The following is a 24,279-nucleotide window of genomic DNA, read 5'->3' as shown; positions in this document are numbered from 1 at the left end:
ACCTTCACTCATTGCATTCAAGCCATAAACTTCTGTTAACTGACGATGAATTTCTGCAGCTGATAGGCTTCTCGCGGTCAAAAAACGTATCACTGACCGTATCTCACACGCGGCGGGCGATTCAGTAATCGTAAACATTATAACGTAGCACAGCGATGCGTACACGTCAGCTACACACCTGCAATTTGCATCAGTGTGAACGGGAAGGATGCCGGCAAGTGGCGCGGTGGCTTGTTGCGGCGTCCGCGCGAACTACGGGACTATAAGCGCGAACGGCCCTTTCTTAAAAAACAACCCTCGTATAAGTCTATAGCACGCTTTGTGATATATCAATAGTTAGTTGGTTTCATGTTCCGTGTATCAGTTGCACGATAAATCGTAATGACGTGGAACGAGTCATTTTATATTAACATCATGTTTTTGTAATTATGCCTCCATGCTGATCATTTATTCGTTTTTTGTTTTTCAATGAAAGATGGACAAATGTTAGTAATTCCTACCCATCACCATTTACACATTAGGATAAAAGATAGTCTTCTGCGGAATAGTAGTTTTCGAAGAGAAATGTTTTCAGTTTAGCTTCAAATTTTACTTTGCTGTCGATCAGGCACTTTATATCACTGGGTAAGTGATCAAAACCTTTGGTTGCAGCATTGTGATCCCCTGTTTGTGCTACAGACAACGTTTATGTGTCATAGTGAATTTCGTTTTTTCTTCTGTAATTGTAATTATCGAAAAGCCTGCGCTAGCAGGACAGAGCGGATTAGGTTGTGGAAAGGGGCCAAAATTAGTTCCTGTCAGTTTCACTCAATGTACAAACTTTGTTTATCAACACACAATATTACAACAAAAATGCAAAACACTCAAAACCTTAAACGACCTCCCTTGATTAAATTTAGATTGGCTGTAGGCCATACTCAAAAACCAAGACACAAGACCTGAGCAAGAAATTGAAAATACAAGGTTCTTCTGGATGTTTCAGCCAAGATATTTTCTAAATCTTCAGTCTAAACAGGCTCAAGGCCTTAGCAATTTAATTTTAATGGAACTTGGCTGGAGGCCGCACGTTAAGCGATAAAAAGAGTTTCAACCAAAAGGCGCAACAGCTTTGCCACAGTGGATACACCGGTTCCCGTGAGATCACCGAAGTTAAACGCTGTTGGGAGTGGGCGGCACTTGGATAGGTGACCATCCAGCTGCCATGCGCTGTTGCCATTTTTCGGGGTGCACTCAGCCTCGTGATGCCAATTGAGGAGCTACTCGACCGAATAGTAGCGGCTTCGGTCAAAGAATACTATCATAACGACCGGGAGACCGGCGTGTTGACCCCACGCTTCTCCTATCCGCATCCTCCACTGAGGATGACACGGCGGTCGGATGGTCCCGGTAGGCCACTCGTGGCCTGAAGACAGAGTGCAATCAAAAGGCAGAAGCCCTTATCTTAAAACAAAAGGGTAAGGCAAGATTATTTATTTAAGAATTGTTAAAACTCAGCTGAAGGCCACACATCAACCAAATAACTAAAACCCAAACAGAAATTAGTATGTAGCACACAAGGAACGGCGCTCAGAAGTTTCCAAGGGTCGGTCTGGGATTGTAACACTAACGCCTGTTTAGGTGAGACAAGTAGCCTGTCCAATGACTTCGTAATATGAAGAGAGTCGACTGACCAATCAAACAAATCAGTTCCGCTCCACGCAACCAGCAAAAGGACAAGTTTTCAATACACGACACACATAATATTGGCGCCCACAACGACCAACAACACCTCAGCTGTCGAACTACATGCCACGCTGGACAGCAACAATATGACGAGGAAAATACCCGCCGAAAATGACATCAACGATCAGGCCAGGTAGCTGGAACGTCAACGGCCACAAGGCAGAAATTACCGCTGGTTAACTTCAATAACAGGAAATAAATTAATTCCACAGGAAGACAAAAAAAAAATGGCTCTGAGCATTACGGGACTTAACGTCTGAGGTCATCAGTCCTCTAGAACTTAGAACTACATAAACCTAACTAACCTAAGGACATCACACACATACATGTCCGAGGCAGGATTCGAACCTGCGACCGTTGCAGTCGCGCGGTTCCAGACTGAAGCGCCTAGAACCGCTCGGCCACTCCGGCCGGCACACAGGAAGACAGCTGGAATCGCGGGAATGTCCTAAAGCGACAAGGAGGATCAAATGAAGAAATGAAACAGTTGAGGCTCGATCGTAGGTTAAGTGAGGACTCGATTTCCATGTCCAAGATCGGTGGGCGACGAACTTCGTAGCACTTGCAAGCAGCACCTGTAACACCTCCGTTTATTTATCCCGACCTGATCTGATCGAATAGCAGCCCAATAATTATTATTAATGTGACCGTGTACCTAATGGGGCTGGCAATCGGAATTGACTGCTACGGAAGTTGTTACTTTCCAGTTCGCCCTTCTCAATACTGTAATAATGAAATGTCTGGTAACAAGAGAAACACCAACACAGTTTCACTAATTACGAACCTATATTCGCCTCAAAAACACAAAAAGGAGGAGACAGCCACTGCCTTCGTCATACATATCTAATTACGGCTAATCTCAGCACAGGCTTCTTCATTTTCCATTATCATCACACGCTAATCCATCACTGCATCCAACACTGCAATCCAACAATGCAACCCAAGGTGATGCCGGCGCGGTAGACGCGAAACCAAAATATCGGCACTAGAAATGTCACTGACCACTTCTGTAATTATACTTCTTAACTTTCCCGGTATTATTTCTAGTACAAAGGGGTCTAACCACGGCGATGGCGACTCCCTTCTCCGTTAAAGCCTTGCATTACAACAACTGGCCTCCACACACGCACTACCCGCAACATGGCACTCGCTCAACTCCACACTCGCTCTCGCAACACGACACAATCGATTGTTCGCCCTATCGACCTGTGCCGAGTGCAAATTTATAGTAAGGGCCTACAGACCCCTTACACACCCCACACTCCAACCGCGAGTGCACGCCGCCAGCTGCTCCGGCCTGACTCCGAGCGATGTGGACTTCCTTGCTGCTCTAACGGCAAACGACCGACTGCCCAGGCCCGGAAACAGTGAAAGGACCAAATATACGTCGGCCTACGAGATTACCAACCGAACGACCAACCATCGGTCGTCCGCTCCACTCTCCCTCCGTCGGACAGTTCTTGTGTATTGCCAGCGGTCGGCGAGCACTGGCTGTCGACGCCTCACCGGCGCTCCGTCCCCGACTTCACTGCTGCTGCGTCACGACTGCACTATTGGTCTGTCTCCAACTGACTGCCAGAGATGGTACGACAGTGCACTTATCGATACGCACTGCTGTTGCCGCTCACGGGCAAGTAAGGCAGGAAGTTAGTGGCGCCAGTAAATGGAATAAGACAACGAGGCGGCATTACCGTAATAGAAGATGACAAAAAATAAGTGGCATGAACACGAGCCTTCCAGGGAACACCTGTGTACATCATTATTACTGCTGAAGTGCAGTAGTTTATTTACAACGAACTTCATGAGGGAATAACAACACTGTGAAGCGGATAGATTACGACTCACACGCCGAGCAGCAGGCAGGCGCGACTAAAAGAGTGTTCACATAAGTTTTCGGCCAAAGCCTTCTTCAGAAACGAAACCAAGCACACACACACACATACATTCATACACACAAAACTCACACAGACATGACAGTTGGCTCCGGCTGTTCTAACCAGAATTTTTCTTGATGTGGGAGGGAATGTGAACAATGAATAATTATCGATGGGTTCGGCCGGTGTGGCCGAGCGGTTCTAGGCGCTACAGTCTGGAACCGCGCGACCGCTACGGTCGCAGGTTCGAATCCTACCTCGGGCATGGGTGTGTGTGATGTCCTTAGGTTAGTTAGGTTTAAGTACTTCTAAGTTCTAGGGGACTGATGACCTTAGAAGTTAAGTCCCATAGTGCTCAGAGCCATTTGAACCAATTATCGATGGCAGGAATTGAGGGCACGAGATGCTGCACCAATATTCAACTCGGTCACGTGGCCGTGTGTTGTGTGGGGACGAAACCATTGATGCAGTGTGGCTCAGATGTCGGAGCGTTTGTGGTTTGGGAGGCAATAAAAATAATTGGCGCAGCGATAATGAATGCTATTCTATCACTGGAGCCTTGTCCTACAGTTACGCAGGGTCAGCCATCGTTAATCGGATTTGGCGTGTTAATGTTTAAGGGGGGGGGGGGCGGATGCCCTTCCTGCCGCCACTCCGTACCCCCCCCCCCGCCCCCTCCCCCGGAACGGAATTAATGTACCCCAACTGTCTGCGTCCATGGAATAGTGCGAATGTGTTCAGATGTCTGCGAGCTGTGTAACTGACGCGGAACATGGGGACCAGCTCGGTATTCACCTAGCGGGATGTGGAAAACCGCCTAAAAACCCCATCGAAGCTGGCTGGCACATCGGTCCTTGTTGTTAATCCGCCGGATGGATTCGATCCGGGGCCGGCGCGCCAACCCCATTCCAGGAAGCTGGCGAGTCCATAATGAATGCATAGAAAAGAAAATATTTCTCGAACGTCTCCGCTTACAAATGAAATGTGTGATTCCTTTAAACTTTGGATCACGATCGGGTCGATCAGTACACCCGTAAATCACGCACGCTGGCATTTTTTTGACGAAAGAGCTTTGTCTCCACGCAGTTGGTTGGTTGTTTTGGGGAAGGAGACCAGACAGCGAGGTCATCGGTCTCATCGGATTAGGGAAGGACGGGGAAGGAAGTCGGCCGTGCCCTTTGAAAGGAACCATCCCGGCATTTGCCTGGAGCGATTTAGGGAAATCACGGAAAACCTAAATCAGGATGGCCGGACGCGGGATTGAACCGTCGTCCTCCCGAATGCGAGTCCAGTGTCTAACCACTGCGCCACCTCGCTCGGTTGTGTCTCCACGCAGCCAAAGCACCAGGTGCCATTTAGGATACGACCACTAAGGTCGATACACATCCCCAAACGTCGAAGCTGGGCACGGGCAAGCCAGAGAGACGTCACGGAAAGTATCAGCACCCTGAACTATGGAGGTACAAATGCGGTGAATCTGATGTTTTGGGCTATGTAAGATGGCGGACGCTGGCTTCAAGTTTGTGACGTAATGAAAGCCCTTCCGTTTTTTATCTACTTCATTGGATTTCATGTTTTTGCTTTTTTATTGTTTGCTTTGTTTCAGTGGCACCTTTCAAAGGTTCGGTGAAAACGTGCGTATTTTCCTGTGAGCCACAAAAGAAGCCACATATGTGAAGGTGAAAAATGATTTAGGTTTTAAAATAACCTAGACAAAGGAAAAGGCTAAACTGTCCATAGGTAAGAAACTAAATTGATAGCTTTCATTATATAGCCTTTTCAACAACGAACTTTTTTTGACGTTATTTATTGCTTACATACACAAATACATATCGGCGACCACGGACCCTGACGATCAAGGGCCGACCTTCGCATTTGTCCATAGATGCTGCTACTGTGCACTTTGGACCCGATTCTCATGGACACACTGCTCAAGGTCCTTTTGCAGTTCATCCTACCTTCGCTTCCTCGGTCTTCCAATTGGACGGCTACCATCAGGTTTTCGCTTAAGCACAACTTTGGCCCGGCAAGAATCTGGCCTCCTGGCAATGTGTCCTGCTAGGCTGATTCTTCGCGCTTTCATTTTCTACTCAAAGTAATTTGTTTCAACAGATCGTACAGTTCCTCGTTCTTTCTATATCTCTAGGTGTTGTTTTTGCGGATTGGTCCAAAGATCATTCTTTAGATTTTCTGTTCAAAGATCAACAGGTTCTCTTAATCTTTTCTTTCATTGCTTAAGTTTTCTGTCCCATATAGCAACACTAATAGTATAACTGCATTATAGTGTTTAATTTTGGTATTAATTAACAGACTTAAGTCTCACTACCTTCCACAATCCTATGTGTAATAGAGTGGTATTAGAGGTTTCTACCATTTCTGTCTTCTCCACATTAATCTTCAGTCAGATTTTATTGGCATTCCTTGCTAAATATCGTACAGTTTTTACCATCCCTTCCTCTGTCTCCGTTCGGGCTGCAATGTCGTCTGCGTACCCCAATAACTGGGTTGTTCCATTTTGCTTCGTACCTCTGCCTCTTCTCTTCATTTGCCGAATTACTTTCTCCAGGATCCAATTACAAATAATGGTGTAATGGCATCACCTTGACTCGTACACGTTCTGATGCTGAACTTCTTGCCCTGGTATTTCACCTTGGCTTTTGTCTCCGCTGTACACACCTTCACAAGTTGATTAACTTTCTTAGTATGCCAAGCTCCCTCATGACGTTATACGAACATAATCTGTCCTTACGACCGCCCCCGGTAGCTGAGTGGTCAGCGCGACAGAATGTCAATGCTAAGGGCCCGGGTTCGATTCCCACCTGGGGCGGAGATTTTCTCCGCTCAGAGACTGGGTGTTGTGTTGTCCTAATCATCATCATTTCATACCCATCGACACACAAGTCGCCGAAATGGCGTCAAACCGAAAGACTTGCACCCGGCAAACGTCTACCCGACGGCACGCCCTAGTCACACGACATTTTATTCATCTTTCTTTACAATCGTAAGGCTTTGAGAAATCTAGTAACGTTACCAGAGGCCGAAGGCTGAATTTCCGGCTCTTCTCCCAGACTTGTCTCATGGTGAGAACGTGATCCATGGTTGATCTTCCTGCCCGAAACCATGCCTGGTACTCTGTAATAATACCTTGAGCATAAGGCTTCAGCTTTTCAAGGGTTATTACCGACAGCTCACTTAGCGGGCAAATACCTCTGTTGTTGCTGCAATTCAGTTTTACTGTTCATTTTGTGCAATGGGGTAATAGTAGCTGCCTTCTGTTCTTTTGGAATCCTCTCCTTTCTCCATGTTTTACTTATTAGATATTTCCGTAAACGTTTTACCTCCTAGTTTGAACATCTCTACCGTTGTCCTATCTGCTCTTGGCGACTTATTATTTATCAGTTTTTTAATAGCTCTATCTACGCACTGTTGAGTTACTTTAATTTCTTCTTCCTCCGAATCATCTGCTATTCTTCCTCCTGGGAAGACACTTTCTTGATCTTCATCATTCATCAATTCCTCAAAATATTCAAATATCCAGATTCCTTTCCTTGTCTGGTAGCATGCATCCATCCTTATCATTAAGACGTAACGCCTCATTTCTTTGGCGGCTCATCACACATTTCATCATCTGAAACATTTTTATTTTGTCAAATATTGTATCTTCCCTCTCCATTTCGTTAATAATGTGCTCATGATTTTTTTTTCGCCGTCCTCAGAATCCTGTTTGTTTCCTTTTTATTTACCTGACTCCTTCCTGTTACTCCTCACAACTTTTATTCAAAATTTTTGGCTCCATTGCTGTCTTCCTGGCATTCACAACTTGTTCACATTTAACACCGAACCTTTTATTATTCGTTGCTCGCTTTTTATTTCTTAGAGTTTCCTTTGGTGCTTCAGTAACAGCGATCTTTATATCTTCCCATTGAATATAAACACTTCTTTCATGACAGTGATTTGATGTCACGACTTAAAGTTTATTATGCATCCTGATATTATTCTGCTGACACAACTTTGGTTCCTTAATTTTCCCAGTTTCAGCCAGTAATAGTGAACATTCTATTAAAGAATCACAAGAGGAGGAGGTATACTTGAAAAAGGCCGGCAGGTACGGGAAGAATCCGGTTGTATTAAATCACCGTCAGGCAGAGATTCCGAAATCAGATATTGGATTGTAAGGCTTTCCGAGGAGCAGATACTGACTCAGAAACCAATTTAGTGATGATGAAGAGTACGCTGAAGTTTCAGACACTAGTAGGGAAGAATCAGTGCGCAAAGCAGTGAGATACAGAAGTACTAAGGAAAGGAGAGTTACGCTTGAAGTTGTCTGGGGCTATAGATACTGCGGTAATAAGCAGCCCAGTAGGTAGTTCTGTTGAAGAGGAATGGACATCTCTAAAAAGGGCAATCACACAAACTGGAAAAGAAACGTAGGTACAAAGGAGGTAATTGCCAGAATACCGTGCGTAACAGAAGAAATACTTCAGCTGGTCGGCGAAAGAAGGCAGTAAAAAAATGTTCAGGGAAATTCCGGAATACAAAAATAAAAGTTACCTAAGAGTGAAATAAGTAGGAAGTGCAGGGAAGCTAAGGCGAAATGGCTACATGAAAAATGTGAAGACATCGGAAAAGAAGTGCTCGTTGGACGGACTGACTCAGCATACAGAAAAGTCAAAACAATTTTTGGTGAACTTAAAAGCAATAGTGGTACTTTATTAAGAGTGCAATGGGAATTTCACTGTTAAATGCAGAGGAGAGAGCGGATAGGGGGAAAGAGTGCACTGAAGGCCTCTACGAGGGGGGAAGACTTGTCTGACAGCGTAATGGAAGAAGAAACAGAAGTTGACAGGAAAGAATTTAAAAGAGCTTTGGAAGGTTTAAGACCATATAGGGAGTGGAGATAGGTAACAATGCATGGTAGTTTCTAAAATAACTGGGGAAGTGGCAGCGAAACGACTATTCACGTTGGTGTATAGAGTGTATGAGGCTTGCGAGATAGGATCAGACTTTCGGAAAAACGATATCCACACAATTCTGAAACTAGCAAGAGCCGATACGTGCGAGAATTGTGGGACAATCAGCTTAACACCTCATGCATGCAGGTTGCTGACAAGAATCATATACAGAAGAATAGGAAACAACATTGAGGATCTGTTATGTGACGATCAGCCTATTTTCGGAAAGGTAAAGGCACCAGAGAAGCAGTTCTCACGTTGCGGTTGATAATGGAAGCAATAGTGAACAAAAATCGAGACACGTTCATTGGATTTGTTGACTCGGAAAATGCGTTCACCAATGTAAAATGGTGCAAGACGTGTGAAATTCTGAAAAAGTAGGAGTAAGCTTTAGGGAAAGACGGGTAATATACATCATGTACAAGAACGAAGAGGGAATGAAAGATCAAGAACGAAGACGCTCAAATTAAAAAGAGTATAAGGCACCCTTACGGTTCAATATGTAGATCGAAAAAACAATGATGGAAATAAAAGGAAGGTTCAAGAGTTGGACTAAAATTCGAGGTTAAATGCTATATCAGTGGTAAGAAATGGCTCTGAGCACTATGGGACTCAACTGCTGTGGTCATAAGTCCCCTAGAACTTAGAACTACTTAAACCTAACAAACCTAAGGACAGCACACAACACCCAGCCATCACGAGGCAGAGAAAATCCCTGACCCCGCCGGGAATCGAACCCGGGAACCCGGGCGTGGGAAGCGAGAACGCTCCCGCACGACCACGAGATGCGGGCTCAATGGTAAGATTTGTTGATGACAATGCCGTACTCAGTGAAAGTGAAGAAGAGTTACAGGTTGCGTTGATTCAAACGAACAGTCTAATGAGTGCGAAAGTAATGAGAAGTAGCAGAAATGAGAACAGTGAGAAATTTAACATCAGAATTGGGGATCACAAAGTAGACGAAGTTAAGGAAATTTGCTACACAGATAGCAAAATAATCCACGGCACAGTAAGGAGGACATAAAAAGCAGGCTAGCACCCTCAAAGAGGCAGTCCTGGTCAATAGAAGTTCACTAGTATGAAACATAGGCCATAAATTGAGGAGAAATTTCTCAGAATTTCTGAGAATGATACTGAAACATGCTCAGTGGGAAAACCGGTACAGAAGAGAATCGAAGCATTTGAGACTTGGTGCTGCAGACGAATGTTGAAAATTAGGTGCACAGATAAGGTACGGACTGAGGAGGATCCCGCAGAATCGGCGAAGGAAGGGATATACGGAAAACACTGACAAAAAGAAGAGGCAGGGTGACAGGACAGCTGTTGAGACATGAGTGAATAACTTCCATGGGAGAGGGAACTGTATAGGAAGACAGAGATTGGAATAAATCCAGGAAATGGTTTAGGACGAAGGTTGCAATTGTTACTCCGACATAAAAAAGCAGGCACAGGAAACGAATTCGTGGTGGGCTGCATCAAACCAATCAGAAGACTGGTGACATAAAAAACTCTTTTCAACATCAAACTGCCTCTTGACCATGTCGATCCTTCTTTTATAGCACAGGCGTTATTGTATACTCCTGGAAATTGAAATAAGAACACCGTGAATTCATTGTCCCAGGAAGGGGAAACTTTATTGACACATTCCTGGGGTCAGATACATCACATGATCACACTGACACAACCACAGGCACATAGACACAGGCAACAGAGCATGCACAATGTCGGCACTAGTACAGTGTATATCCACCTTTCGCAGCAATGCAGGCTGCTATTCTCCCATGGAGACGATCGTAGAGATACTGGATGTAGTCCTGTGGAACGGCTTGCCATGCCACTTCCACCTGGCGCCTCAGTTGGACCAGCGTTCGTGCTGGACGTGCAGACCGCGTGAGACGACGCTTCATCCAGTCCCAAACATGCTCAATGGGGGACAGATCCGGAGATCTTGCTGACCAGGGTAGTTGACTTACACTTTCTAGAGCACGTTGGGTGGCACGGGATACATGCGGACGTGCATTGTCCTGTTGGAACAGCAAGTTCCCTTGCCGGTCTAGGAATGGTAGAACGATGGGTTCGATGACGGTTTGGATGTACCGTGCACTACTCAGTGTCCCCTCGACGATCACCAGTGGTGTACGGCCAGTGTAGGAGATCGCTCCCCACACCATGATGCCGGGTGTTGGCCCTATGTGCCTCGGTCGTATGCAGTCCTGATTGTGGCGCTCACCTGCACGGCGCCAAACACGCATACGACCATCATTGGCACCAAGGCAGAAACGACTCTCATCGCTGAAGACGACACATCTCCATTCGTCCCTCAATTCACGCCTGTCGCGACACCACTGGAGGCGGGCTGCACGATGTTGGGGCGTGAGCGGAAGACGGCCTAACGGTGTGCGGGACCGTAGCCCAGCTTCATGGATGATGATTATGATGATTATTATTAGTGTTTTAGGGCGCACAACAGCGAGGTTATCAGCGCCCGTGCTTCATGGAGACGGTTGCGAATGGTCCTCGCCGATACCCCAGGAGCAACAGTGTCCCTAATTTGCTGGGAAGTGGCGGTGCGGTCCCCTACGGCACTGCGTAGGATCCTACGGTCTTGGCGTGCATCCGTGCGTCGCTGCGGTCCGGTCCCAGGTCGACGGGCACGTGCACCTTCCGCCGGCCACTGGCGACAACATCGATGTACTGTGGAGACCTGACGCCCCACGTGTTGAGCAATTCGGCGGTACGCCCACCCGGCCTCCCGCATGCCCACTATACGCCCTCGCTCAAAGTCCGTCAACAGCACATACGGTTCACGTCCACGCTGTCGCGGCATGCTACCAGTGTTAAAGACTGCGATGGAGCTCCGTATGCCACGGCAAACTGGCTGACACTGACGGCGGCGGTGCACAAATGCTGCGCAGCTAGCGCCATTCGACGGCCAACACCGCGGTTCCTGGTGTGTCCGCTGTGCCGTGCGTGTGATCATTGCTTGTACAGCCCTCTCGCAGTGTCCGGAGCAAGTATGATGGGTCTGACACACCGGTGTCAATGTGTTCTTTTTTCCATTTCCAGGAGTGTAGTTTGCCGATTACTAGGTACTGGTCTGCTCGGCATTAGTTCCTCTGTAAGATTTAATAGCAGACATATACTTCTTGTACTTCTCGCTTAGAAGCATATGATCGACCTGGTTTACGGTTTTACCATCTAGGGAAGTCAGGTCTCTTGGTTTATCCCATTTGTAAGGGAAGGTGGTCGAGCTCACCACGATATTCTGACTTGGCGTAAAAGTTACAATTCGCAGTCCACTGTAATTAATTTTGGATGTACACTTGCTTTTCGACTGTTTGCCTTTAAATGTCTTCCATTCACAATTGGTCTGCTCAGGAAGAATTAAAATCACAATGGATGAGGTAAAAATACTATATATTACCTTATAAATACTGTCTGATCTATTTGAATCTACGATGAAGTCATCTGAGAAAACCGTCAGGTAACACACAGTTAAGTGTGGCATAACACGCGAGCGTGTAGAGGCCGTCACCGAATAACTGCGTCACAGAAGACTATGTGCATGATGGGTGCCTCGAATGCTCACTCCTGACACGACACAGACGGCATTTTGCGCCTGTCACCAGTTTATTTAGGGTTTCCTGCGTGAGAGCTTTCGGTTGCTTAACAAGATTGTGACAGGTGTTGCGAGCTGGGTTCACCATTTCTAACTCGAAAACAAGCGAGCGTCAATGAAGTTCCCCTACAAGGGATCACCGACTCCAAAAAAGTTGAAGATGGTACCATCAACCGGCAGAGTCGCGCTCACAATGTTTTGGGATGTTCAAGGTGTGGTGCACTCGGAACTCGTGCCTAAAGGCCACAAAATAAACTCTGTAAGGTACTTCGAGATTCTCAGGAAACTGAAAGCACGAGCTCGAAGAGTTCGTCAACGCATGGTAAACCCTCTCCTTGAGCGTGACGATGCCGGACCACGCAGGAGCGCTACGCCCTGACCAACAGTCCGACGCCTTGGGTTCACTGTCATCGACCGTCCTCCATACAGTCTCGACTTGGCCTCATATGGTTTCCAGCTGTTTACAAATCTTAAAGACCACCTACGAGGAATTAAGTTTCATAGCGTTGAAACAGTGCAAGCAGAGGTGAGGTTGTGGCCCCGTCAACAGAGTGAAACATTCTACAGGGGCGGTATCAGCAACCCTGTCTTCCGTTGGGAAAATGTGTTGGTCGCCTGCGTGACTTTGTTGAGAAATAAATACACTACTGGCCATTGAAGTTGCTACACCACGAAGAAGACGTGCTACAGACGTGAAATTTAACCGACAGGAAGAAGATGCTGTGATGTGCAAATGATTAGCTTTTCACAGCATTCACACAAGGTTGGCGTCGGTGGCGAAAACTACAACGTGCTGACATGAGGAAAGTTTCCAACCGATTTCTCGTACACAAACAGCAGTTCACCAGCGTTGCCTGGTGAAACGTAGTTGTGATGCCTCGTGTAAGGAGGAGAAATGCGTACTATCATCTTTCCGACTTTGAAAACGGTCAGATTGTAGCCTATCGCGATTGCGGTTTATCGTATCGCGACATTGCTGCTCGCGTTGGTCGAGATCCATTGCCTGTTAGCAGAATATGGAATCGGTAGGTTCAGGAGGGTAATACGCAACGCCGTGCTGGATCCCAACGGCCTCGTATCACTATCAGTCGAGATGACAGGCATCTTATCCGCATGGCTGCAACGGATCGTGCATTCACATCTCAATCCCTGCGTTAACAGATGGGAACGCTTGCAAGACAACAACCATCTGCACGAACAGTTCGATGACGTTTGCAGCAGCACGGATTATCAGCTCGGAGACCACGGCTGCGATTACCCTTGACGCTGCATCACAGTCTGGAGCGCCTGCGATGGTGTACTCAACGACGAACCAGGGTGCACGAATGGCAAAACGTCATATTTTCTGATCATTCCAGGTTCTGTTTACAGCATCATGACGGTCGCATCCGTGTTTGGCGACATCGCGGTGAACGCACATTGGAAGCGTGTATTCGTCATCGCCATACTGGCGTATCACCCAGCGTGATAGTGTGGGGTGCCAATGGTTACACGTCTCGGTCACCTCTTGTTCGCATTGACGGCACTTTGACCAGTGGACGTTACATTTCGGATGTGTTACGACCCGTGGCTCTACCCTTCATTCGATCCCTGTGAAACCCTACATTTCAGCAAGATAGTGCACGATCGCATGTTGCAGGTTCTGTACGGGCCTTTCTGGATACAGAAAATATTCGACTACTGCCCTGGCTACAACATTCTCCAGATCTCTCACCAACTGAAAACGTCTGGTCAATGGTGGCCGAGCAACTGACTCGTCACAATACACCAGTCACTACTCTTGATGAACTGTGGTATCGTGTTGAAGCTGCATGGGCAGCTGTACCTGTACACGCCATCCAAGCTCTGTTTGACTCAATGCCCAGGCGTATCAAGGCCGTTATTACCGCCAGAGGTGGCTGTTCTGGGTACTGATTTCTCAGGATCTATGCACCCAAACTGCGTGAAAATGTAATGACATGTCAGTTCTAGTATAATATATTTGTTCAATTAATACCCGATTATCATCTGCATTTCTTCTTGACATGAAGAGTAAAGGTGTAGAATGTTAATAACGTTTATTTAAGAATCCTTAAGGGTTCTCACATAAATAAGTTTGGTGGCAATATTTTCTGCTCTCCCTCTTTATTGGGCTGAAATTTCCTCCATGGGCTACCTTAACAAGAAATAACACACTATTATTCCGCGTTACGTGCTACATTAGTTTACTGTACTTTGATTTCTGATGAAAAACGTGTTACACATGGCGTCTTCGTACCTGGATGCAATATTGCACTCATCTCTGCAGTGAGTTGCGGATCATTTCACAAATATTGCCGTGACTGTACAATTCGCGCAGGCCGGTGTGACCGAGCGGTTCTACGAGCTTCAGGCTGAAACGCGTGACAGCTACGGTCGCAGCTTCGAATCCTGCCTCGGGCATGGATGTGTGTGATGTCCGTAAGTTAGTTAGGTTTAAGTAGTTCTAAGTTGTAGGGGGACTGATGACGTCAGATGTTAAGTCCCATAGTGCTCAGAGGCATTTGAACCATTTTGTTGTTGTTGTGGTCTTCAGTCCTGAGACTGGTTTGATGCAGCTGTCGATGCTAATCTATCCTGTGAAAGCTTCTTCATCTCCCAGTACCTACTGCAGCCTACATCCTTCTGAATCTGCTTAGTGTATTCATCTCTTCGTCTCCCTCTACGATTTTTACCCTCCACGCTGCCCTCCAATACTAAATTGGTGATCCCTCGATGTCTCAGAACATGTCATACCAACCGATCCCTTCTTCTAGTCAAGTTGTGCCACAAGCTCCTCTTCTCCGCAATTCTATTCAATACCTGCTCATTAGTTATGTGATCTACCAATCTAATCTTCAGCATTCTTCTGTAGCACCATATTTCGAAAGCTTCTATTCACTTCTTGTCTAAACTATTTATCGTCCACGTTTCACTTCCATACATGGCTACACTCCATACAAATACTTTCAGAAACGACTTCCTTACACTTAAATCTACACTCGATGTTAACCAATTTTTCCTTTTCAGAAACGCTTTCCTTGCCATTGCCAGTCTACATTTTATATCCTCTCTACTTCGACCATCATCAGTTATTTTGCTCCCCAAATAGCAAAACTCCTTTCCTACTTTGTCTCATTTCCTAATCTAATACCCTCAACATCACCCGACTTAATTCGACTACATTCCATTATCCTCGTTTTGCTTTTGTTGATGTTCATCTTATGTCCTCCTTTCAAGGCACTGTCAATTCCGTTCAACTACTCTTCCAAGTCCTTTGCTGTTTCTGACAGAATTACAATGTCATCGGCGAACTTCAAAGTATTTGTTTATTCTCCATGGATTTTAATACCTACTCCGAACTTTTCTTTTGTTTCCTTTATTGCTTGCTCAATATACAAATTGAATAACATCGGGGAGAGGCTACAACCCTGTCTCACTCCCTTGCCAACCACTCCTTCCCTTTCGTACCCCTCGACTCTTATAACTGCCATCTGGTTTCTGTACAAATTGTAAATAGCCTTTCGCTCCCTGTATTTTACCCCTGCCACCTTCAGAATTTGAAAGAGAATATTCCAGTCAACATTATCAAAAGCTTTCTCTAAGTCTACAAATGTAAGAAACGTAGGTTTGCCTTTTCTTAATATAACTTCTAAGATAAGTCGTAGGGTCAGTATTGCCTCACATGTTACAACATTTCTACGAAATCCAAACTGATCTTCTCCGAGGCCGGCTTCTACCAGTTTTTCCATTCGTCTGTAAAGAATTCCCATTAGTATTTTGCAGCTGTGACTTATTAAACTGATAGTTCGGTAATTTTCACATCTGTCAACACCTGCTTTCTTTGGTATTGGAATTATTATATTGTTCTTGAAGTCTGCGGGAATTTCGCTTGTCTCATACATCTTGCTCACCAGATGGTAGAGTTTTGTAGGACTGGCTCTCCCAAGGCTGGCAGTAGTTCTAATGGAATGTTGTCTATTTCGGGAGCCTTGTTTCGACTCAGGTCTTTCAGTGCTGTGTCAAACTCTTTACGCAGTATCCTATCTCCCATTTCATCTTCGTCTACCTCCTCATCCATTTCCATAATATTGTCCTCAAGTACATCGCCCTTGTATAGACCCTCTACATACTCCTTCCATCTTTCTGCTTTCGCTTCTTTGCTTACAATTGGGTTTCCATCAAAGCTCTTGATATTCATGCAAGTGGTTCTCCTTTCTCCAAAAGTCTCTTTAATTTTCCTGTACGCAGTATCTATCTTACCCCTAGTGAGATAAGCCTCTACATCCTTACATATGTCGTCTAGCCATGCCTGCTTAGCCATTTTACACTTCCTGTCGATAGCATTTTTGAGACGTTTGTATTCCTTTTTGCCTGCTTCATTTACTGCATTTTTATATTTTCTCCTTTCATCAATTAAATTCAATATTTCTTCTGTTACCCAAGGATTTCTTCTAGCCCTTTTTTTTTTGTACAATTTGCTAAACAGTTCTTCAATCTTATAAGTAGAAGTACTGTACTTCTCTTTCGATATCATCCCAGAAAGAAGAATCTAGAAGGTTGACGTCAGGTGACAATGAAGGTCCAGGTACAGGCTCCACTTCACCTATCCATCTCGGCATGTGCATCGTGTACGATAGTGTGTCATGGGTCGTCTTACATCAGTAGGAAAATATACGGGGTTTGCACGTACTACATTCACTAAAGTTGGCGACAGGTGAAATTTGAGTCAAATTAGTCGGGGGCTCTAAATGCAAAGCTTACAATTCAAATAAATTTTTACTGTTTGGGGCAATACTTCATACTGGAGTCAGAGGCGGCTAGTAACCACGCATTCACGGTTATCTCGTGAACGGCTTGTTTGTGGATCCACGTTTACTGAAACGTTTCGGCTTCTGCTATCGTATTACCTACATCAATCTTCGCTGTTAGTTATTATACGTCCGTAGCCCTTGGTCAAGTGGCTAGCGTTGCTGCCTCTGGCTCACGGAGTCGCGGGTTCGATTCCCGGCCGGGTTGGGGATTTTCTCTGCACGGGGACTGGGTGTTTGTGTTGTCCTCATCATTTCATCATCACTCGTGACTGTGTGAAGTATGAGACTCTGTACGGGAGCTGATGACCGCGCAGTTGAGCACCATACAAACGAAAGATCATCATCATTTATGGTTGAAAGAGTGACATTAGCTTCACATTAGGTGAGGGGGATTCCCACCGATGTACTTGCTGTTATCCTCAATTTTGTAGCTCTTTACCACCCAAAATTTTTCCCGCTACCCTCCACCACCCCAAAAATCATTGTTTACAATTTTATTTTTATTTCTGAGTAAATTTATTATTTAGTTTCATTAGACTTATTCATCTATTCTCTGCTTTCGACGACTCCAAACCGACTCAAAAATGGTTCAAATGGGTCTAAGCACCGTGGGACTTAACAGCTGAGGTCATCAGTCCCCTAGAACTTAGAACTACTGAAACCTAACTAACCTAAGGACATCACACACATCCATGCCCGAGGCAGGATTCGAACCTGCGACCGTAGCAGCAGCGCGGTTCCAGACTGAAGCGCCTAGAACCGTTCGGCCACAGCGGCCTGCTTACACTGACTCACATCTGTAAATATTAAGGTGAAGAAAAATATTTTTAGGTATTTATTATATTCTAAAAACCAGTCGGATTGTTGCAAATGTCTGAAACAACATTTTTCTTCTGCTTATAATGTAGTTGGAAAACCCAGCTCAAATTCTTATAAATCCATATACCAAAATGTTATCTTTTATTCTCTCCTCTTACTCATACATTATTGTTAAATAATGTACAATAAAGAACTCAATAAATTATGGTGTATAATTTTTTCAGGGAAACTTCGTTTTCTTTCCTTATTCTTGAACTATCTTCACAAGCCTTGGATGAATGCTGGTATCATCTGTACATACAGGGCGACAAGGGTGTAAGTGCAGATATTTTTGTTGGTGACTGACGACAGTGAAATGAAAGACATTACACCAGTATCTACTTCACTCAGAGAAAAAGAATTATAGGTATTCGTGTAGTATGTTTTTGTTTGGTTAGTATCTCCAAGTACAGGTGGTAAGAGCAAGCCATTAATGTTTTTTTTCCCCTGAGCAGCGGGTCAGGTGCTTAAGTGAGGACGTGTGGACTTAATGATGCAGTTATGACCGCGCATAAAACATCAGGTAGTTAATTATGTGACTTGTTTGGGGGGGGGGGGGGGGGGAGTGGGGAAGACTGTTAGATGCAGGGAAGAAAACAATTAACACAATGAAGTGGGTACATTTTAGTGTACCAATGATCACAATATCTGCAGTTATACCCACAACCTCAGGCATATTTCTTAAATTTTGATTATGTGTCCAATAACTTAGAAGTAACGAAATAAAAGTGTTCCAATATTGATAACTGTGACACAGCACGAGAGAACTGTTCGATTCTGGAGAGGCAAAGTTACCAAGCAGGTTATCTTTGTTTCTTAAAAAAATGGCTCGTCGTACTATGGGACTTAACATCTGAGGTCATCAGTCCCCTAGAATTTAGAACTACTTAAACCTAACTAACCTAAGGCCATCAAACACATCCATGCCCGAGGCAGGATTCGAACCTGCGACCGTAACAGTCCCACGGTGAAATTATTCATTAACTTATTACAATGTCTTAATTCATTTGTGCTTAAAGTTTATTTTACGCGTGTTTGAAAAACCGAAAGTTAAAAAGTGTGTGGTGTGATAAACAGTAACACGCGTTAACTAAAAAAAAAAATAAAAAATAAAATTTGTTGGCCGATATTGAAAAGTGTTCCATGAGCGTAACTAGGCCTACTTTTTGATGTGAATTTCCGTTATGTTTGTGTTTGTAGAGTGGCGGTATCAATATGGCAAATACGGAAAGAAAGTATATCAGATCTGTACAAAAATAAATTTAAACTAGTGCAAATTATAAACGAGAAAAATGACACATAAAATTTAAAGAAGACTTTGAGATGCCAGTTTTCAATGTTTTCTCATTCTATGAAGTTTGCCAAGGCCGTCCCACTAATTACAAATTTTGTACAGACCATTTAAACTGTGGTCGAGCGGTTCTAGGCGCTTCAGTCTGGAACAGCTCGACCGCTACGGTCGCAGCTTCGAATCCTGCCTCGGGCATGGATGTGTGTGATGTCCTTAGGTTAGTTAGGTTTAAGTAGTTCTAAGTACTAGGTGACTGATGACCTCAGATATTAAGTCCCGTAGTGCTCAGGGCTATTTGAACCATTTTTGAACCATAAAAACTACTGAAGAGTGTGGTAATGTTTCACAACACCGTGTGTGACATACAAGAAATCACAGTTAGTTATTTCAGACATTCTTAGAAAACTCAAAATAACAGTTTGATCTGACTTTCGTGAAACAGACATACTTTGCCAGCTGTTGCTACTGTATCGTTCACAGGCTTCTATATATGCAACCCATGGTCCTTAGTATTTTTCTCCAAGTTCGAAAGCTCCTTGCTGGCTGGTAGCACCAGAGAGATATGGGAAACAGGGGACCAAATGTTCAAAAATGCTTAACAGCTCAATGGGACGCGTCTCTCATCAGTCACGAAAGGGTTGATGGCATATTTAAAACTGGCATGTTCTGCCCAATAACGAGTCAGAAACCCAAATTAAAATTAAGTTTGATATGCTATGTAATCCGAGATGTACAAATGTTGTTTTTTAATGTATATTTCGTTCAGAAGTGGTATATTTTGAGGCATGTGGGGCCTGTTATAATGCAAAACAGCTTTCTGTGGAATACGCCTAAGTATCAGGGCCCTTAAGAAATTCTGTCACTGTTCTCTAAAAAAAATGATTCAAATGGCTCTGAGCACTATGGGACTTAACATCTGAGGTCATCAGTCCCCTAGACTTAGAACTACTTAAACCTAACTAACCTAAGGACATCACACACATCCATGCCCGAGGCAGGATTCGAACCTGCGACCGTAGCAGTCACGCGGTTCCGGACTGAAGTGCCTAGAACCGCTCGGCCACTGCGGCCGGCATTGTTCTTTTCCTTTCTCTCTGGAACGGTACTGATTTGCTGTCCGCGCTACTCTGCATGAGTTAGTGAATTCACTGTACAACGGGTCGAAATCGTGAGAAATAAAATCCACGCTTTAGTGCTGCGCCCCTCGGAACATCTGGAGTATCGTGAGCTTCGTACCGGCGTTCCAGGGGAACTGGTCTTTTTCTGGCCGAGGCTGCGGTGCATAAATGTATGCGACCGGAGGCAAAAAAGCACGGCCCCTCCGCCTCGAAACTATTGATTTTACGACCTCACCTCCGATATGCCGCTGCACATTCGGAGAAAACTTGGCTGTTGTCTCTTGCAGAACTCTGTGGCATCTCCTAAACGTACGACCTCCTCTTTATGCAGATGGCTGGAGTAACATCAGACGGCGCTCTCGAATCTCCCTGCCCTTTCTCCGTACGCTTCTTGCCTGCGCTTTCGCCGCAGCTATCGCTCGGGCACTTTCGCCCTAGCTTTCGCTCGGGCACTTTCGCTGTTCCTTCTGCAGGATTGGATTGCGCTACAGCAGCAACTGTCAGTGTCTGCTGCCCAACCACTCATTTCTCCTAGCACCAGAACCTATCGCAGGCAGCTTCACATCCCAGTGAAATACACTCGAGTCCAAAATTAAAGCAACAAACCTCTATTTGCCCGTCCACGATATAATCATACAAGCTGTCAACCAGATATCCGTACGCTTGTGTTCTTCACGGAAGATTGCATCCTGGTCAACGGAAAATCGCGTCAACGATGACGTCAGGGAACCTGTCAAACGACGTAGTGTTTGCCGGGTAGCCTCACATCCACAGTCGCTGTGTAAACAGTCACAGGAGGTGCAGTGTGGCACAGAAAAGATGCTTACCAGACACTTTGCGGTGGAAAATGGTTCAAATGGCTCTGAGCACTATGGGACTCAACATCTATGGTCATCAGTCCCCTAGAACTTAGAACTACTTAAACCTAACTAACCTAAGGACAGCACACAACACCCAGTCATCACGAGGCAGAGAAAATCCCTGACCCCGCCGGCAATCGAACCCGGGAACCCGGGCGCGGGAAGCGAGAACGCTACCGCACGACGACGAGCTGCGGACTTTGCGGTGGAGGACCATAGAAATAAAGGAAGCCTGAGGGATTAATGTAAATTGTTCTGTTGTTTCTCGGATGAGGCGACAGTTTATAGAGACCAAAACTGTGTAGAGAAGCACCCTACTCACACCATATAGAATTCATATGCTTTCCATTGTGTGCGAGCCTAGCCCACTGTAACTAGCTATGACGTTACGAATGTTGCACAATACCTTAAATGTAAAGTATGTAATCTGAAAGGTTAATAGCATGTCAGGAGTGATGCTAAAAAGGATAATGTGTTAAGTTTCAGTTTAGTAACTTTAACAGTTTTCGAAATTTGGACGTTTTACGTAAAAATCATCGGTGCAACAGGAAGGAGCTGTAAACTTCAAAATTTATATTCGGATTCTTTTTTCATTGTAATTTAATGGAAACAGCATGCTATATATCTCAAAGTAATATTTTGGTTGAAATTCATGATTTTGAGTTTTTGTGTTTTATAAGTACGAAAGTAAGATATAGTACGTGATTAGATAAAGCTAGGATGTTTAGATTTAGGTAGAATGGAGATACGCTATAATAACAAAGATGTGAGAAGTTTCCAAAAGGTAGCTTTAAAACTATAGTTGTAGCGTCTCTCCAAAGGGCAAGTTCAGAGATCATCTATTGCGCGCAGTGCAACTAAAATAATTCTCTCCCCAAAAGTATTTAGCTTAGCCACATCAGAATTTTATTGCAGATACACTACTGGCCATTAAAATCGCTACACAGCGAAGAAATGCAGATGATAACGGGTATTCATTGGACAAATATATTATACTAGAACTGACGTATGATTACATTTTCACCCAATTTGGGTGCATAGATCCTGAGAAATCAGTACCCACAACAACCACCTCTGGCCGTAATAACGGCCTTGATACGCCTGGGCATTGAGTCAAACAGAGCTTGGATGGCGTGTACAGGTACAGCTGCCCATGCAGCTTCAACACGATACCACAGTTCATCAAGAGTAGTGACTGGCGTATTGTGGCGAGCCAGTTTCTCGGCCACCATTGACAAGGCATTTTCAATTGGTGAGAGATCTGGAGAATGTGCTGGCCAGGGCAGCAGTCGAACTTTTTCTGTATCCAGAAAGGCCAGTACAGGACCTGCAACATGCGGTCGTGCATTATCCTGCTGAAATGTAGGGTTTCGCAGGGATCGAATGAAGGGTGGAGCCATGGGTCGTAACAAATCTTAAATGTAACGTCCACTGTTAAAACTGTCGTCATTGCGATCAAGAGGTGACCGAGACGTGTAATCAGTGGCACCCCATACCATCACGCCGGGTGATAAGCCAGTATGGCGATGGCGATTACACGATTCCAGTGTGCGTTCAACGCGATGTCTCCAAACACGGATGCGACCATCTTGATGCTGTAAACAGAACCTGGATTCATCCGAAAAAATGACGTTTTGCCATTCGTGCACCCTGGTTCGTCGTTGAGTACACCATCGCAGGCGCTACTATGATACAGCGTCAAGGGTAACCGCAGCCTTGGTCTCCGAGCTGATAGTCCATGCTGCTGCAAACGTCGTCGAACTAATCGTGCAGATGGTTGTTGCCTTGCAAACGCCCCCATCTGTTGACTCAGGGATCGAGATGTTGCTGCACGATCCGTTACAGCCATGAGGATAAGATGCCTGTCATCTCGACTGATAGTGATACGAGGCCGATGGGATCCAGCACGTCGTTCCATATTACCCTCCTGAACCCACCGATTCCATATTCTGCTAACAGTCATTGGATATCGACCAGCGCGAGCAGCAATGTCGCGATACGACAAACCGCTGTCGCGATAGGCTACAATCCGACCGTTATGAAAGTCGGAAACATGATGTTACGCATTTCTCCTCCTTACACGAGGCATCATAACAACGTTTCACCAGGCAAAGCCGGTCAACTGCTGTTTGTGTATGAGAAATCGATTGGAAACTTTCCTCATGTCAGCACGTTGTAGGTGTCGCCACCCGCGCCAACCTTGTGTGAATGCTCTGGAAAGCTAATCATTTGCATATCACAACATCATCTTCCTGTCGGTTAAATTTCGCGTCTGTAGCACGTCATCTTTGTGGTGTAGCAATTTTAATGGCCAATAGTGTACTTACCTTAGTGTTGATAGCACAATTATACTGAGAACTTCATTGACCTTGAGCAAATGAGGCAATTAATTATTTAATAACTTGAAGTGGTGCATTACTAGCCCGAGCGGCTAGTTAGGAAGGCAAATGTTGTCCGCTGCGTCTTCGGCGGTCCGCACCGCGGCTATATAAATAAGAGCGCTGCAAGCTAGAGTAAGGACCCAGTTCTCCTCTAGATTTGTATTAGCGCGCACTCCGTGTCGGAAGCCGCGTCGCGTCTGTGCAGTTGCAGCCTTGGATGCCATATTGCGTAACTCAGTATGCACGTAACAATGAGTTCGCATTGGGGTAAAGTGTTAACTGCGGAACGACTCCAGTGATTTATTCTCAGTTTGCGTATGTCGTATTTTCACGTGCAGCCGCAGGACAGACCTTCTATCATTACTAGCATGGCATTTGATGAGTATTAACATCAAATTTTGGCGAAAATTCACTTTGAACATTTACATCAATGACGGTTATTGAATTGTTTCGTTACCTAGGAATAATAGGATCCGTGCAATAGACTCTGAACAGCTCTGATAGTACATTAGCTGATAGTAGCATTGCTTGGTTAAATATTTATTTGAAACTTTAAGCTTTATCGTTTTCAGAATATAGTGAAAATTGTTATAGTAAATTGCATTTTCTATGAATCCCAGACATCATCCTAAATCCTCAGCATAATGAACTTCAATCATCAATAGCTTTATTTCTCCATCAGAGTGGGCACAGTGAACTTTAATTACAGGCATCACGTTTTTGGTAATCACTTTCTGCTTGCCAACATTGTAGTTAGAGAGCCTGTGTTGGGAACGGCAACAATACAATAGAA

Source organism: Schistocerca nitens, chromosome 7, assembly GCF_023898315.1.
Source record: "Schistocerca nitens isolate TAMUIC-IGC-003100 chromosome 7, iqSchNite1.1, whole genome shotgun sequence".
Classification (NCBI taxonomy): domain Eukaryota; kingdom Metazoa; phylum Arthropoda; class Insecta; order Orthoptera; family Acrididae; genus Schistocerca; species Schistocerca nitens.
This window is presented reverse-complemented; position numbering follows the sequence as displayed.